Source organism: Uranotaenia lowii, chromosome 2 (assembly GCF_029784155.1).
Source record: "Uranotaenia lowii strain MFRU-FL chromosome 2, ASM2978415v1, whole genome shotgun sequence".
Taxonomy (NCBI): domain Eukaryota; kingdom Metazoa; phylum Arthropoda; class Insecta; order Diptera; family Culicidae; genus Uranotaenia; species Uranotaenia lowii.
The window spans coordinates 429,489,783-429,507,170 of record NC_073692.1 but is presented as its reverse complement, the minus strand read 5'-3'; the positions used below and the strand labels follow the sequence as shown (position 1 = coordinate 429,507,170).

Sequence of the window (17,388 nt, the reverse complement as noted above, 5' to 3'; positions counted from 1 at the left end):
CGTTTTTTTTTACAATTGTTTGCTTAGGTCTAGATCACTTTTTTAACACTTTTTGAAGAGAGTAGGAAATAGGGAAATATGAAAATAAAAAGAATTATAGACGGAGATCAATAGCTTTTAGGAAAAGGTATATTTCGAACATATAGTCCAAGTCCATCACAGCTAACACATCCCTCACTGGAACGTCGGGTGGTTTTCCTCGGGCCCGAAGGGAATCTATGAAGTTCGTTCTAGCGACAAGGTGGTCCTCACACGACCAAACAATATGCTCGATGTCATGGTAACCTAGGCCGCAACCGCATAAATTGCTGCCAGCAATATTTATACGATAGAGTACCGCATTCAAGGAATAATGATTGGACATGAGACGGGAAAATAAACGAATAAAATCCCGACTCAAGTCCAATCTATTAAACCAGGGTTTAAGGCTTACCTTTGGGATAATCGAGTGGAGCCACCGACCCAACTCATCCTCATCCCATTTGCGCTGCCAGTTGACAAGAGAGTTTCTCCGAGCCAAGAAGTAGAATTCGTTGAACAGGATTTCACGCTGATAAATGTTGCCTTCCATCGCACCCACCTTTGCAAGGGAATCTGCCCTCTCATTGCCTACTATTGAGCAATGTGAGGGGACCCAGACAAAAGTGATGGTAAAGCAACGTCTTGATAAAGTAGTCAACATATCACTTATCTTCTCGAGGAAGTACGGCGTGTATTTTCCTGGTCTTATTGAACGGATTGCTTCAACAGAGCTGAGACTGTCTGTTATAATATAAAAGTGTTCAATAGATCGTGTGGCGATCAGATTTTTTTTTTAAATTAAAATTGAAAAAAAAATAAAAATAAAAAATAAAAATTGCAATTTCAATGTTAGCTAAATTTTGTTCAAAAACTTCGATATAAACTTGTAGTCACTATATAAGGAGTGTTCTATTGATCGTTCCGAACAACCCAGACCTATACTACCATTACTAGGGTCAGAGACGTCCAGTCTAGGTCTTAAGACAGCTGAGCCTATAGAGGACAAACAAACAAACTCACAGAAATTGCTTTTATATACCTAGATTTTATAAGATTTTGAGAATTTGCAGAAATATTTTTAAACTTTCTCTTTATTCTCAACCATCCTGAGCGCCACTGCCCATTACTGTTTGCTTAGATGTTTTACGCCGGTCGATGGTTGGTTGGTTGATGGCGCCAAGGGACAACAACGGACGAGCCTCCTTCGATTTGTTAAACGAAGGAAGCAATGACGAAAAAAAAATCTCTAGAACAAGTAGCTTCAGAAGAACCCAACCAACAACCAACATGGCCTACTGTTGCGTTGCTTGCCGCCATTAGTATTATCAACCCGTACAGCAGAGCTCCGATGATTTGCCGATGGTGGTTGATGGGTGGGTTTTTCCTCTGGTTCGGTTTGGTTTTTGGTTCACACTTCTTTCGTCGTCGTCGTTTTCCTGATGAGTGGGTGGTGGGACATTCTGCCTGCTGTTGCGCCTCCTGATACGCCCAGAACAGAAGCAACAAGCGACGACTGTGTGGTTGTGTGGACTTCTTTTTCTCTTGTTGCTCCCGGCAGCAGCAGCAGCATCCAGAATAAACGATCCTCTTTTGATGGTACTACCTTCTACAACCTATCAAAGCAAGAGGCCGGAGCTTTTAAGTCAACGTTTGGCACAGATTTCAGTCAGTCGTCGTTGTGCAGCCAGCCGGGTGAGGTCTTGGCTTTTCCTCTTTTGGCGGAAGCAGAAGCTTCTTTCCTATTTTGGCCCTCAGTCCAGAGGGAGCTTTTTAGTTTCTTGGGATGAAAGTGATCTTGAGGACTGTTTGGAAAATTAGTGATCTCAAAGGCTATCCTAAGACTGGGACAGAAATTGTTCAGTTAAAGTGAAATCATTAGAGACTACAACGTTGTTTGGAGTAACCAGATTAGTAGCGATTCGGTGTCGCACGGTTTGATTTGTTGTTTGCATAGTCGGAAATTAATAGTTCCTTCGAAGTGCTCCGGTGCTCGTTTTAATGACCCCGGGTTGGTTAAAATGTGGACATAAATCACTCCCTTAAACTGTGTGTGGTGGCAAAACCGTTCGATAAATCCGCAGACAGAGTGTTTGTGCGTTAGCTAAATGTTTGACTAACTACCGTCAGCGAAGGTGCTACTGACATTCAACAGGGCAACGGTTTTTTTTCCGGTGAGCGATTCCTCTGCCGATAAAGTAAATATCATTTGAATTTTCGCACGATTTGATACCATATTATATTTTAAATCTATTTGATCTGAACTCAGCCGCTTCAAGAAATTTCAAATTTGGATAATCACACGAGATTCAAAATTGAAAATATGATAGCTTGTTTAACCGACGGGGTTTTCATGATTCGTTTCTTCGATTTATGTTACGTTTGAAATAAGTTTCTTAAAGCGATTTTAATTCACTATTACTAGAACTATTTTTTTTTTGGAAACAAAGTTCAATACATTTTTAACCCTTTTTTCACCTTTGAGTGAATCTTGTGGCTTGTGTAACTGTTTATTTTCAGCTGTTTTTTGTACGTGACTGAAGATAATTTGCTCATGTTGCCACCGCATATTTAAATTGACGTCTGGTTTACATTGATTGTATTTCTAAACACAACTTACATCTCCTCTAAACAATCTAATTGTGATAAGCTTGGATTTTTGTTTGTTCAGGTGGAAAACATGCCAAAGCTTTCCCATCCATACTAAATATTATGCTTGAATTTTTATTGACACATCTGTGAAATTAGGAATCAACACTTTTTCCGGATCTAAGTGTGCTGGAAATAGTCTAATTATGAATATTCATCAGTAGTGGAAAACTTTACTCAAAACACTTGATCTAACATAGCCATTAGCCATCATCAGGGAAGAATGAGCATTTGACTCAGTCCATAAGTTCAAAAAAAAAAGAAGCTAAAATTTCAATAAAGTTTTAATCTACTTTTATTTTTAAATAGGTCTTGATTCAAACATCCAGTCAGCGAAACTTTTTGTGGAAAAATGAATTCAACTGTGTAATTTGAAATTTTAGGGAATAAATAGATTAGATGAAATTTGATGTTGAAAAACATGCGAAAAAAATTCGTCTTTTCTCCCGGAGTTTTGTGAAGAAACATGATTTTTTAAATTTTAGCTATTTTTTAGATTTTTAATTATAATCATAAAAATCAGGAAATCATCTGCTTGAATTTAGGAAAGACAGATTTCTTCAGATCAGTATGTTGCTCATTCCAGCTAGATGTATGATCACAGATATGACCTCGATTTCATCATTACTCGAAACTTGAAAAAGGAAATACATTCCGTCCATATGAAGTCCCAAACAAAATTATCTTATATATAAAAATGGAGGCGTTTTCTTTGTAACAACATCACGTATGAATGGTCGGTCGGAATGAAGTGAAATTTGGTATCCGAGGGTTTTTTGGGTCAGAGATGGTTTGTATAACAGTTTCAAGGATCTGCCTTTTTATGGAAGGTGGTCCCAATACAAATTCAACTTTATTTGTTACGATTCCCATAAGAATCTATTCGCGAGCACGTGTAGATGAAATTAAACATTTATTACGATTTATACTTTAGAAGGTAAAACGAAGTTTACCGGGTCAGCTAGTTACACATAAATAACGAACTAAGACAAGGTAGGCATCACACACCCTTAAAAATATTTCGTATAGGTACAATTGATCTCTCAACTCAATCAATATTTTTTCTCGTAAATGACTTGTGATTTTCGCTAAGAAAAACAACTCAGGGGAACAAAAAAAAATCACAAATCTGGCGTCAGTTTTTTTTTCGTCAGTTCTAGTTTCGGTGGTATGGCGTTACAAAATTTAGAAATTTGTCGGTTTAGAGTTAAATTAATCATGAATAACACAAAGCAACAAAAATCATGCTTTTCCGAGATGTAAAACTTTGAGGAGCTCATTATTACTAATTTGGTTGGAAGTGTGGAATTCAAATATGCAATGTGCGTTTTTAGGATAATCTTTGAAATAAGTATAAATTCATTTAAGAAATTTGTGCACTTTTTGGCAAAATTTAAGAACAATACAAAGATTTTGAAAATAATAGCGTCAATTTACGGAGCTTCATTCAGTTTTTTCTTCAGTTTCACTGTGAGATGACATAACTATGGGATTTCAGGTGGGCCTAAATCGAAAAACTGAATGTCATTTTTTTCTATATTTTTTCAAAAAGAAGACATTCAGAGATTTGAAGAATTTTGAAGCTTTAGGAGGTACCATGATCAAGATATCGATAATGAAAATGGCCAGAAAATGATAATTTTTTGGAATTTATTTTTTTAAATATCTTATTTTAAATATTCAGAAACACTTATAACAAAATAAGATATAAGTGTTATACATAGTTGTAAATGTGTTGAATCAAGCTTTCCAATACAAACAGTTTTGTGTGACTGTGGAGTTTAGAAAAAGAAAATATCGCATGGAAAGCAAGAAAATCGAAAATCAAATGGAAATTTCAAATTTTTGGACGCTCTTTTTTGAAGTACTTACTAACACGTTCTGAAGAGTTGAGTTGCGACGAGGAAATTCAGAACGCTTTGAAAGTTGTACCGTATTCGAGTTTTTGCTTCATTTAGGAGAAATAAGCTAAAAAAAATTTTCTTAGCTCTGTGAAAAAAAAAATCTTATATGCACCAAGTTTAAGTCTTTTCTGTGATTGTAGAAAAGATTTACATGAGTATTTGAAATTACATGAAAAATAATCGTTGAAAGTTTTACTGTGATCTGGAGAAAAATGGGGAAGCTAGACCAGTCTTAGCACCAGTGTACGGGCATTTTTAACACTAATTTAGAGGACTAATAAAGCTTAGTTCTTTTAGATATGGGACACTTTCTTTTGCTAATAGCTCATTTCCTAGTAATCAGACATTCAAATTTTTGGTTACATTTTGCTGCCTGCGAAAAGAACTATTCGAACTATTTTTTTTCCAAAATTTAGAATTCACGCGTTTTTGAGATATTTACGATGTAAGAGAAAAAGAAAAATACAATTTTGCACAGTTTCCTTCAAAATCCGTCATTATTAAATCGATAGCTGACAAAACCGTTGAATATTCAAAGAATTACCGTGTGTGAGTGGTGGAAAAGTTTGCCAATGCGGTGAAAAAGTTCAAATCAAGCATTGGAGTGAAGCACATGATCGACAACTACGGTTAAGGGTCATCAGGGAAGTCAAGTCTTATACCAGCATTTTTAATATTGAATAAGCGAAAAACTAAGTGTAGTGAAATGTACAAAAAAAATTCTCCGATAAGCTGAAAAAGTTGCCTAGTTATGAGTCTTTCATACCTAACTTCGACCAACAAAGTTTTGCTTGTTCCAGAGCTCGTACGCTGATTAGCCGGTACCGAAGCTATCTGACAGATGATTTTTGATAAACGACAAAAACCATAATACTAACCGATTTTACTTTAAGTTCAATCTCATGATGGTTTTGCTTCGTTATTGTCAGATTTTGCCAGCAGAAATTTCATTAAAAACGCTTCAAGGGGCTCAAAAATAATCAAGTTTTGTTGATTTCGAAACAGCTATATCCACTAAATTGCCCTCAGTTTCTTTTAAATGAAAAGTATTGTGCCGACCGATAGGAAGTACCAAGAATAAAGTAGAAAAATTCTTCAAAAAAACGGTAAATATTTTTTTCATGAATTGTCATAAGATTACCTACATTTCCTTCATAGAAAGTATTTAGATCAAACGAATGGTTTTTGAGATACACGCATTCGTTACTGTCCCATTTCTAAAAGAACTAAGCTTTAGCATACCTGAATATTATATGAACGCATCCACCGAATCAGAGTTGACAATTGTCGAGACGACTCTAGCTGCTGGCCTCTCTCAGATGTGCTCAAGAAAAAACGTAAACGGTAGAATTCTTGACTTGATCTTTACAAACAGACCTGAAATAGCCGAGATTGTGGATCCCTCGAATTTTATCTTGCCAACTGACCGCCATCACCGACCACATGTTGTTTCACTCGATTGCTTTGAAGAAAATGCTGTAATCGAAGACGAATATCGTCTCGACCTCGATTTTAGAAGATGAAGTTTTCCCCTAATAGTAAAAAGACTAGCATCCATAGATTGGTTACAGCTTATTGGCAGCCTCTATCCCGACGAAGCTATTTAAATTTTATTTGAACAGCTGCTAAGAATGCGCTTCACACTCCAAAGAATTCTTTTCAGGAGATATAGCAATGGTATGGAGAAGGAAGTAAAAGGAAATCCTTCTGGATTCTGGAAATTTATCAAGTCTCGACGTCGTGCCAGCAGTTTTCCGCCGCGAGTATCATTTAACGGGCGACCCTCTGAAACTACCTGTGAGTCTGCAAACCTCTTTGCAGATTTTTTCAAGAGCGTTTATTCAACACAAATGCCACCTGCTACCAGCGAAACCTTCGAAACTCTGCCTGCATTTGACATTAACCTGCACCAACCGCTTCTAACCCAGCTTGAAGTCTTGACAGCTCTGAAAATTATCGATCCGTCGAAAGGACCAGGCCCAGATGGAATCCCACCGTGTACTGGGCATTGCTGGGCATTGCGGAATCACTTGCCGAACCACTGCGAATCATCTTCAATCGATCACTTAACGAAGGTATTTTCTCTAGCATTTGGAAGAGTAGCAATATCCTACTTTCTCGAAATGTGCAATTCAAAACGAAAGAAAAGTAATAAAAGTAAATAGATCCCACTAGTCATAGTTTCCGTTCGTTGTTCATTATTTTTTGAAAGTGTTTTTTCAAGAGTTCGGTTGTGTTTATCCCAACAACGAATTGTTGTTTCTGAATTGCTACTAATGCAGTAGCAAATGTGATTTAAATTGTTTAAATCACATGAAGAATGAAAAAATTTAATTGGTGTTAACTGTTCAGTGAAAACATGAAAACTGATAGTTAATGGATGGTTCGTTGAAAGTAGATAGTAAGATGTTCGTAAAAATTTCTCCACCAGAGCATATTTTTTCCGATTGTGACTTACGGGTTATTGGCGAAAAGTGTGATGATGCATGGTCTACTGCGATCGTAGACATGAGAAAAAACCTACTCCAATAGGAAAGTGATTATTTGCCAAAACTTGTTAATGAAGAAATATAGCTACGTTCAAATTTCAATTGACAAATTCATCAAGATTGTCCGAACGACAGATAATGGCAAAAGCTAAGTATAGCCCAATCTTTCAGTATAGATATTTCATTTATTCAATTTAACATCGAAAAATATGATATTGAGGGTTCTACCGTATAACTATTCCATTTTTTTTTTCAAACCTTTTGAATCCTACCCAGGTTTGAAAGGGTTGTGTGCTGCTAACGTTATTTTTTTTTGTATTTCTTTTCAAAAGCGAGTAAAGGCGCTATAACCTTGGTCGTTGAACTGAAATGGCAGTATACAAGAATCTTAGAATAAATATACAATCATTATACCATTCCATGGAATCCGTAAAGTTGAAAATTCTAATTATTTTTCAAATGTTACTAACTATTTTTTGTAGAGAAATGAATCTTTCAAGTTCTTGCGGTAGAAAATTCAAGAAATTTAAAATAAATTATGAAAATATTAAGTTATTTTTAAACTGCGACCCAGAGATGGGTCTTGACTCAAACATTAAGTAAGCGAAACTTTTTTTTTGTAGAGAAATGAATCCAACTGTGTTAGATGAAATTTCAGGGACTAGATAAGAGAAAATCGATGTTGAAAAACATGCGAAAAAAATTCGCCTTGTCTCCCGGTGAGACTTGAACCCACATCTTGCGCCTCTCCGGGGCCCATGTATTAACATTCTACTACAGGAGACCAACCTGGCGTATGAATATTATACTGGTTGAGTGTCGATGTCTATCGGAATGAAGGGAATAGTTCTCCCATGTGATCATAATCATTTTTCTTGGTTTATTTCTATTCCCATCATTTCATCTTACGGTAGTTGGAATCAAGTTTGGACATTTTTAAGCACGGCAAGATTTGCATTGCCTTCTCATATCCTGCACGGGTTGTCAGTTATGATGAGAAATAATGCGTTTGCCGTATTTGGATATCCAGCCAATTTCGGTGTTTGGCACCGCCTTATTTCTATTTTCAAATTGCGACCCAGAGATGGGTCTTGACTCAAACATTCAGTCAGCGAAACTTTTTTTGTAGAGAAATGAATCCAACTTAGATGAAATTTCAGGGACTAGATAAGAGAAAATCGATGTTGAAAAACGCTGGCTGCAAAATATGTCATTTTCTACCGTTCGAGGATGGCGATTTAAAAGTTTATCATCAAGAAGCAAACTATCTAAGCTCATGCTTCCAACGAAAATTCCCTCGGGAGCGTATGGTACTGGTGGCCCACGCTTCTTCTCTTTCTTTGTTCCTGACGTCTCTGCATTCTCTGCTCCACAGTGGGCCCGGCCGGTTTATGGTTCTATTTTTTTTTAAATATTTTTATGTTAACATAATGGAAAACATGAGCAAAGACAAGAAGAATAATAACAAGCTTATATTATTCTCCGGGATCAGACATAAGTTCTGGCTGTGGAAGTGCGATTAGTGATTAGTGAGTATTTTCTCTAGCATTTGGAAGACGGCCGCTATAACATCAATACACAAATCGTGAAACAGTCATAGCGTGAAGAACTACAGGCCTATCTCGATTCTCTGTTGCTTGTCAAAGGTCTTTGAGTCAATAATCTACGAAAGACTTTACAACGCTGCTAAACCAATAATAACCGAAAACCAACATGGTTTCATGAAAAAAAAAAAAATATCAACGGTTTCAAATCTCATGAGCTACTCTACTCTACCGCACTCCATACTGCTATAAGCAAGAAGCAAGAAGTACATTTACATAGATTTTTCTAAAGCCTTTGATAAAGTTCCGCATGACATCGCAATCAGTAAAACAGAACGCTATGGCTTTCCGCCATGGTCTACAAAATGACTCTACTCCTATTTACTTGACAAGCCGACGAGCATTTGTGAATCTACGAGGAATCAAATCTTGGCCATTTGACGTCCCTTCCGGTGTTCCCCAGGGCAGCCATAAGGACGACTAATCTTTATCCTTTTTGTTTACGATCTTGCTTGTTTACTGCAATCCTCAAAATTGATATACGCAGATGACCTCAAGATTTACCGGATCATCGAATCATCAGTGGACATCTCGACACTTTTGGAGTGGTACAAGTCTCATGGGATAGAAGCTTAATTCAGTAAATGCCGGTGTATAACTTTCTGCAGAACAAGAACTCTGTAAGATTCTGATAAATCCCAGTAGGCTGAGCTTCTTTCCAAGGAACCATAGCAACCCACTACTACCCATTTTCCCCTCATTGTAACCATAGCAATCATTTAGTTACCATAGCTACCTCTAGCAATCGTCGAAGTAGCCTGCGTGTGAATCGCGGGAAATGCGCTCTCTTTCTCTACGAACCAGCGACCGGAACGCACGTACTTTCAATATAGTCGTAAAGGTGAATCAAACTCCATTCCGTTTTGCCTACAAAATGGACCCAGCAGAAATGGAACGAGTAGTTTTGATCAGAAACTAAACCGCAAAAGCCTTTGCCATTTTCGGCTTCATTCGTAGAAACACTGTTGAGTTTGAGGATGTATATTGTCTTAAAGCGGTTTACGGTAAAGAAGTTCCTACGATTTGCACTCCGTTGTCTGCCGTGAAATGATGCCGACTGCAACACGCTCCTTTTTTTAAACTCAAAATTAGGTAGTTTTGGTTCAAAACAGCACTTCAGTGGCAGCCCTCAACTTTGAGTTTGACTAGGCAATCGCAAAACTAAGTTCTGGTAGGCATACTCAATACTAAGTTCGACAGCTGAACTTAAATTGATCCGTTTTATTCGAGATTTGCTTATTTTCAGGGAATTAAACGAAGGTTAAAGTTTTTGTACCTGCATGTTGCTGTTCCGGTACATTGCATTGCAATTACAGAGCGGTGGAAAGTTTTGACACTCCCGGTCAAAGAAAACTTCCGGATGTTACTTCCCACGGGAAGTAAATAACATCCGGAAGTTTCCGGACATTAGAAGCCGCTTACCATATGATGGCAATGACGGACAGAAACACGGTGGACATTCCATTATGAAGTTCCTCATAGTCTTCCGGTAATTGTTCCGGAACGACCAAATTTTGCGTCGTGTTCGTTGGTTGCTGTTCCGGCTCGAACGGAACTCGCTAAGTGTTTTCAGGCCAACAAAGAGAGTTCAATTTTTAGTTCATAAAGTCGAACTCTGCTTTGCTCCCTTGCCGGGGGAAAAAAAGGTCAATCTTGAATCCTCAGTTCGAACTCCGTTTTGAACCATCGCAAGGAGAAAAAGGGTTAACTTTAACTTTAAGTTCATAGAATCGAACTATGTTTTGAACGTCGGTCAAACATAATTTTGAGTTAAAATAAAGGAGCGAGCACCGTATGCCTAAAGCCTAGTCCACACTAGGCAACATGAACTGCGATTTTTGTTATGAGACGAACTTTGTTGTCTGTTGTTGTTGTTGGAAACCTGATCCAGTCTCAGTGTCTCCCGAAGAAAATGGGAGACGCTGAGACCGTCTCGAGACGAACCGTTTCCTAGTGTGGACTAGGCTTAACGATGCAATCTAATAAGTATTGAGACCCTGCGACACAGACGAACATACATACAAAGAATCTTTGTTTTTGATTTGTTAATGAACAACATTGACTGTCCGCCTCTCAACCGACGGGTCGAGGTTTGAATCTCCTGGCTGTACCCAAACTTTTCAAGAGTTGTTCCAGTTGGAAACAATACCTACTTTAAAGTTTAAGAACAAGGCAGGAGGCAATACAACCATGCATACAACAAGTACTTGTGTCCAAAGCAAACATTGCATGAAAGCTTGTATGCAGGACTCCAATTTTTATTCTTTTGGTGATCAGTATCCTATCTGATTGAGATATAATCTTGATATAATGCTATCAAAGGGTGATATAATTTAGTTATTCTTGCATGTCCTTTTTGAAAAAATTTGAGATATTTTAACATCCTACGAGTACTAAACTATATCTCATTTAGATAGGAAAAATTGAATTTCAAAATATCTCATCTTGATATAATTTTGTAACTCACTTCTGATCAGGTTGGAATGAAAGCTTCCAATAAAATCTTTTTCCAAGTAAAAAAATTGAGGCATTAAAAATAACTGTTTGTATCAAATGTGATATAAATTTTTTTTTTCGAAAAAACTTTAACGAAGTTTTTGATATCAAAGCTGAATAAGATAATAATATCTTATTGAGATGGTGATAATGAGCTTAATAGCTTAAGCCCAGAAGCTTTTGGAGAGAAAATCTGTCTAAGTCACTTAGGTCTTTTAGATATCGTTCATCCATGTTGATTAGAGCTTCAGAGGAGTCGGGAATATTCCTATTATTAGGCTGGAACAAATATCAATTTCTTCTTTTGTCAGCCCCCCCCCCTTCGAAATATCCAAAATCCCGAAGGGGGAAATAAATAAAGTTTGAAATATTTAGTGTAAATTTCAAAAAAAATTCAAGAATCCAAAAGATTATAAGACGAAAAAAAAAACAAATTTTGGAAGATGGAAATTATTTCACCTTTTGTATTCTTGATTTTATTGAATTTTTCGATAAAAAATTACTTGTTTTTTAGGTTTTGTGTAATAATATTGTATGCAACTTTGTTGCATACAAGCTTTCGTGAAATTTATTCCAATTTATTTGTTTTTCACATTATTTTTTATTGTCCCCCTCCTCGCGATGCTCCAACTCCGAGTGACAAAAGAAGGATTTGAAATTTTTCCCGGCCTTATTGTATTTGTAACGATATGGTGCTGCAATGTCCTTTATAAAATTTTTGGTGATAAAAGTAGCTCTGTAGGATTTTTTTTTAAAACAATATTTTGTCACACAAGCCTTTATGAAGAAAATTTAAACAAAAAATAATGTCTATAATTTTGTTCAACGCTAGAATAAACTGCAGATTTCAAGAAAATTCATTCCTAAAATAAAAAGTGGAAAATTAAAAAAAAAACAAATATTCTGCATGCTGCCAAAATATTTCTTTCAACAAAATTTTTTTTGAAGTCCATAACAGTGCAAAATGTTAGGTAGGGGAAAAGTGGGCTATATGCGCCTATTAAGCAGGATACTGATTTAATCAAATATTTCATCGAATATGTGTGCAAAAACTATATACACATGAGCAAACATCTGTTTTCTATATATTGGAGTAATTTTTATGTTGAAATCTTCTTTAGTTTTTGAGAAATCGATTTTTTTCTAACTGTTGTCAAAATTGCCGAACCTCAAATCGTGCGGGCTAAATGCTCCTATTTTTTTTTTAAACAATATTTCTATTTTTTTTAAGCAATATTTCAGTATAATTTCATTGGAAATGCTAGAAACTGATGACTTTCATACGACAAAGCTTAAGTTTTATAAAAAAATCTATTTCTTTTATTGTTTTATAGAATTAAACAAAAGTTAGGGTTGCCATATTATGGAGGCAATTCATCCATCAAAAAAACTTTATCAAATCAATTTTCTAGTGGTGTTATTTAGAGCTTAAATTCGAAATTTGAATGATAAAAATCATATTTCTTTTTCTTCTTAACCTGTTATTTTAGGATAGCGGCATTTTACAAACATGATGAGGGCATACAAAAACACTATTTTATTCCACTTTAAAATCATTATGAAACGATCATAAAAGCTTACTTCAAAGGTTCATTTGAATAAGAAACAAAAACCACCCAAGTTTTTGTTTTGAGCTTCTCTACGTATAATTCTTAAAGGTCAAAATATTACATCAAAAGGTATCAAAATCTTGTATGAATTTTTAAATTTTTTCGAGTTGGTTTATTCATAAATTCTTTTTTGCCTTATGTTCAAAGCGTATTGCCTCAAAATGCATTACTTAGATATGTTGTCTTGATAGTCATTTCGTCAAACGGCCGTAGGCGCATTATACTCGATAGGCCCATTTAGGAAACATTTCCCCTACCATTACTTTGATATTGAATAAACATTGAACATTTTCATAGAGTAAAACTCAAGTAAAGAAATTTCAAAGTTGATACAGTTAATCATTAAATAAAAAAACTGACAAAATTAAGTTTCGACGATTTTAGTCAAGAACTTTCGATAGATTTCGCCAAAAAAATGTTTTTCTACAAAATTTCAATTTCCGGCAAAAAAGTTTCTTGTTCATATCTGAATACCTGAACCTTTCCAAAATTTATTCCTCCCATCACTTTTTAGTAATATATACAGTGCCGTTCATAATTGTATAGAAATTGGAAGCACACACACTGTCACTTCGACTTTGAACTTCCATAACTTTTTACTCTGATCTCGAAATTGGTTAAGCGGTTCAAATTCCTTATTTTCATCAAGTGTTTCTTAATGTCCCAGGTTTTTCATTATTCTGATTAAATTCTTCAGGATAGAACATATTTCAAGTCAATCTTCTTTTATTTTTTAAAATTTAATCTCTAATCTCCAGCTTATAAGTGAGTTTGTTTGTTGACAGTGTATGTACCTTTAACTGCTAACTTTGCGACATGTGATAGTAAATCTTCTAAAATATCAACTAGACGTGTCTTACTGGTTGTTCTTATCGTTTCCGGTAAAACAAATGATTTGTGTGATGTGAATCAGAGGCACGTGTTTCCTGACCGCGTGAAAAACAGGCATCCCCAATTTAATAGAGCTATAAATTATGCTTAGGTATCTTTAACGGTGTTAAACTTACTTTTATCTCATTACGCCAAATGTCTGAATTGTTCTATTCAATCGCAAGCCATTTTTAAGCAAAGACAGAAAACATTATCTTGAGATTAAAGTTCCTACCGTTTAAAGTAGTTTTATCGATACACCAACTTTCTAATTTGAATGCGGTTTGCATTGATTCCGGTTTAAAATAGTCACGCCGAATGCGTCTGGACGACTTTTTATGCATGGAGTATGGAGTGAGCAAAAGGTGGCCGACGACGCCGTTCCAGGCAATGATTGTGGCGAGGATTGGCGGGGAGACCTACTATAAGTGAAAATGGCGGAAGGGACATTTCGTTAGTCGGACGTTAGCCAAGTGGTCGTCTGTCGAGCCACCTAATAGTTTAGCTATTAAGGGGGTGCTTGTCTGAGATAAATGGGGGCTTGAATTGAAGGAATTATTTTTAAACTTAAATTTTAGTTGATTTTTAACTTAAATATCTATATGTTAAAATTCAAACTATATTTTTTAACTTTAAAAACCACATGTTTATTCCGAATTTTTGAAAGATAACCTGATACCGCACAACCTTACCGAAAGCAGCTATCGGCCAAATAAGTGGAAGAGTTTATGAACCTGCGTTAATTGAACGGATGCATTTCGTGCTGATTGCTCTCGGAGTTTTGTGTGCATCGGTTTGGCTTTGGGGTGTTGGGTTGGGGGTTGGTGTTGTGTTGTGACGAATGAACTTTATCGACCAAAAACGTCTAATGGCAGTTTTAGTTTTTGCGATTTAAAAAATATAGATTTTGTTCCGGTTCGATGGCGTAGCTGTGCCATGCCGTTGGCTCTCATTTTAAACTAGGGCTTTTCAGCTGTCGCCTTTTCTGTTTACTTTATTGGTTGAAGGAGTAACTGATGCTGATCTCAATTAAATCCTAAGTAAAATCAGGTTTTTGAAGTTAGATTGTAATGACTCAGGTCGCCAGAGCGAGAGGCATTCTAGAACAACTAAATTTATTCATTTTGACTACAAGGGTGCTTAATCGCTTAGCGCACGGCACCCTTCCAAATAAACGCATTTACTCAATCGTTTTGACTAGATAATGCCAAACCATTTCTATGTCTTTGGCTGCTTTTCATAATCAATCTTAATTGAAAATAAAATTGCATTTCTCTCTCTGCATAAACAGTTCTTCAAAACATAAAATTATTGTGATGTTTTATGATGAATTGCAATGCTACTGGAAAGTGGCTCCAGAGAGTTTCCTTTTTTTCTCAGGGATTTTAAACCAAGTTGGTTTATTTATCCCGAATTCCAGAGAGTTTCTTCCTGAGAAAATGTACATTAGAATTCAGTAATTTTCAAATTACGGAAAATATTTTTCAATTGCTCGGGACCTGAGTTCCAAAATGCTTTGTTTTTGTGTTTGGAACGAATAATCGAACGAGTCAAAAATTTTCACTTACGAATATTTGTTTCAAACTTTTTTGAATGTGAAAAAAAAGGTATGAAATACTTTTCCAGAAGTACACCGTTATTAATTCTTCAGAAATAGGATTTGCGCATTGAAACCACTTGACATTTCCATTTTGATTTCTGTAAAATTTTCGATTGTATTTTTTTTATCAGTTTTCTTCAAATGCTGGATCAACTAACAAACGATTATCTCACAAAATTTACAATTTCTGAAATATGTATCCTGAGCATGGCCGTAGGAAGGAGGGGAGGGGGGGTTTGGGCGTTAAACTCCCTCTCCCCATGAGGATCTAAAAAAAAAACAAACGAGGTATTCTTCTCTACACTAAGATTAAGATTAAGATTAACAGTTACAATCTAGACTAAAAACTATTTCCAAAAACTCATGCCAAATTCAAAATTCTCCTACAGGTGTTCCAAATTTTTCACTTGTCCATAGAAATTCAGGTCTGAAAAATAAATTTTAATTTTAATCAAACCCATTTTGGAGGTTCTGATTCCATAATTCCGATAACTATATAAAATTGTAATTTATGTTACTTTGATTTATCGGCCTAGCGGTGAAAAGTGATGTCCTTTTTAGTAGGGACATCTAAAGATTATGAAATTTTTATACAGATGGATAGAAGGTTAGAAGAAATGAAAGATGGTGAAAATGAGCGGGTAGAATTTGTCTAGAAGCATTACCATCACATACCAAATTTTTGTTCCTCACGAGCCTACTACCATGAAGTGGTAGATACAGATAGAGTTGCATCTACCACCACACATTAGTAGGCTTAGCGTGGTCCGCCCCACAAGCGAGAACTTGTAGTGCGGACGAACAAAAAGATGGTATGTGATCGCTCAGATAAGCTCCCTTTAACTCAGAAACGCATCTATCGATGTTTAAGTCTTCTCAGTTTGTTATCTTCGCATTCGTTACATGCGGGGTTTGCATGCGAAACGGTACGGTCGATAGTCTGATAGTGACCAACCACCGATGCTATGATGTCGTGTTTTTTATTTCTTTTTGGCCAAAGTTATTTAATTTTATGAAGAGATTAACCACCGTAATTTTTGTTTGTTACTTTGATTTATCGGCCTAGCGGTGAAAAGTGATGTCCTTTTTAGTAGGGACATCTAAAGATTATGAAATTTTTATACAGATGGATAGAAGGTTAGAAGAAATGAAAGATGGTGAAAATGAGCGGGTAGAATTTGTCTAGAAGCATTACCATCACATACCAAATTTTTGTTCCTCACGAGCAGGCTTGGCAAAACTCATCGTCATGAGGCGTGAAGCTGTGACTGTGAAGCCTCTTGGTCCGTCAAACTCAATTGACTGTTCCTTAACGACCAGTCACTTCGTTTGCCAGTCATTCAACCCCCAGTCGTTTGAAGCTGAAAAAAATTCATAGTCAGCATTTACCAATCGCATTCGAACGAGTCGTCGACCGAGCTGAAGATCGAAAAAGAAACGCATTTATTATTATTGTTGCTCCTGCCAGCAAGCCGAAGACGACCGAAAAGGAACAAGAAAAGCATTTATTATTATTGTTGCTCCTGCCAGCAAGCTCGTTTTCAGTTTTTTATTGCTATTGTTGCTCTCTGCCAGCAAGTCGTTCAATTAGTTGTACCTGCCGTCAGCAGCCGATCGAAGTGTGATGAGATTTGCCAGTCACTCTCAGGAGAAATGTTGACCATGTGTAAGAGCTTCGCCAGTCGATGATGGAGAAATGTTGATTGTTGTCGTGCTTTATCCGTCATGCGAAAAGTGAGGCTCCGTCAATTGAGAACGGTGCCAGTCGTTTGATGAAACAAAACTAGTCGGGTCAAGCGTGACGGGCGAAATTTACCAACACTGCTCACGAGCCTACTACCATGAAGTGGTAGATACAGATAGAGTTGCATCTACCACCACACATTAGTAGGCTTAGCGTGGTCCGCCCCACAAGCGAGAACTTGTAGTGCGGACGAACAAAAAGATGGTATGTGATCGCTCAGATAAGCTCCCTTTAACTCAGAAACGCATCTATCGATGTTTAAGTCTTCTCAGTTTGTTATCTTCGCATTCGTTACATGCGGGGTTTGCATGCGAAACGGTACGGTCGATAGTCTGATAGTGACCAACCACCGATGCTATGATGTCGTGTTTTTTATTTCTTTTTGGCCAAAGTTATTTAATTTT

General features: G+C 36.4%; 1 protein-coding gene across 1 annotated transcript in view; it reads left to right on the top strand.

The window, feature by feature from the left end:
* The first annotated feature begins 1,704 nt into the window (after window positions 1-1,704).
* LOC129743853 (sodium-dependent serotonin transporter) overlaps window positions 1,705-17,388 on the top strand; it is a 110,281-nt gene continuing 94,597 nt past the window's right edge. Inside the window, exon 1 of the mRNA XM_055736058.1 lies at window positions 1,705-2,216. The gene's annotated coding sequence lies outside the window, so the exon portion shown is untranslated. The remainder of the gene's footprint in view (window positions 2,217-17,388) is intronic.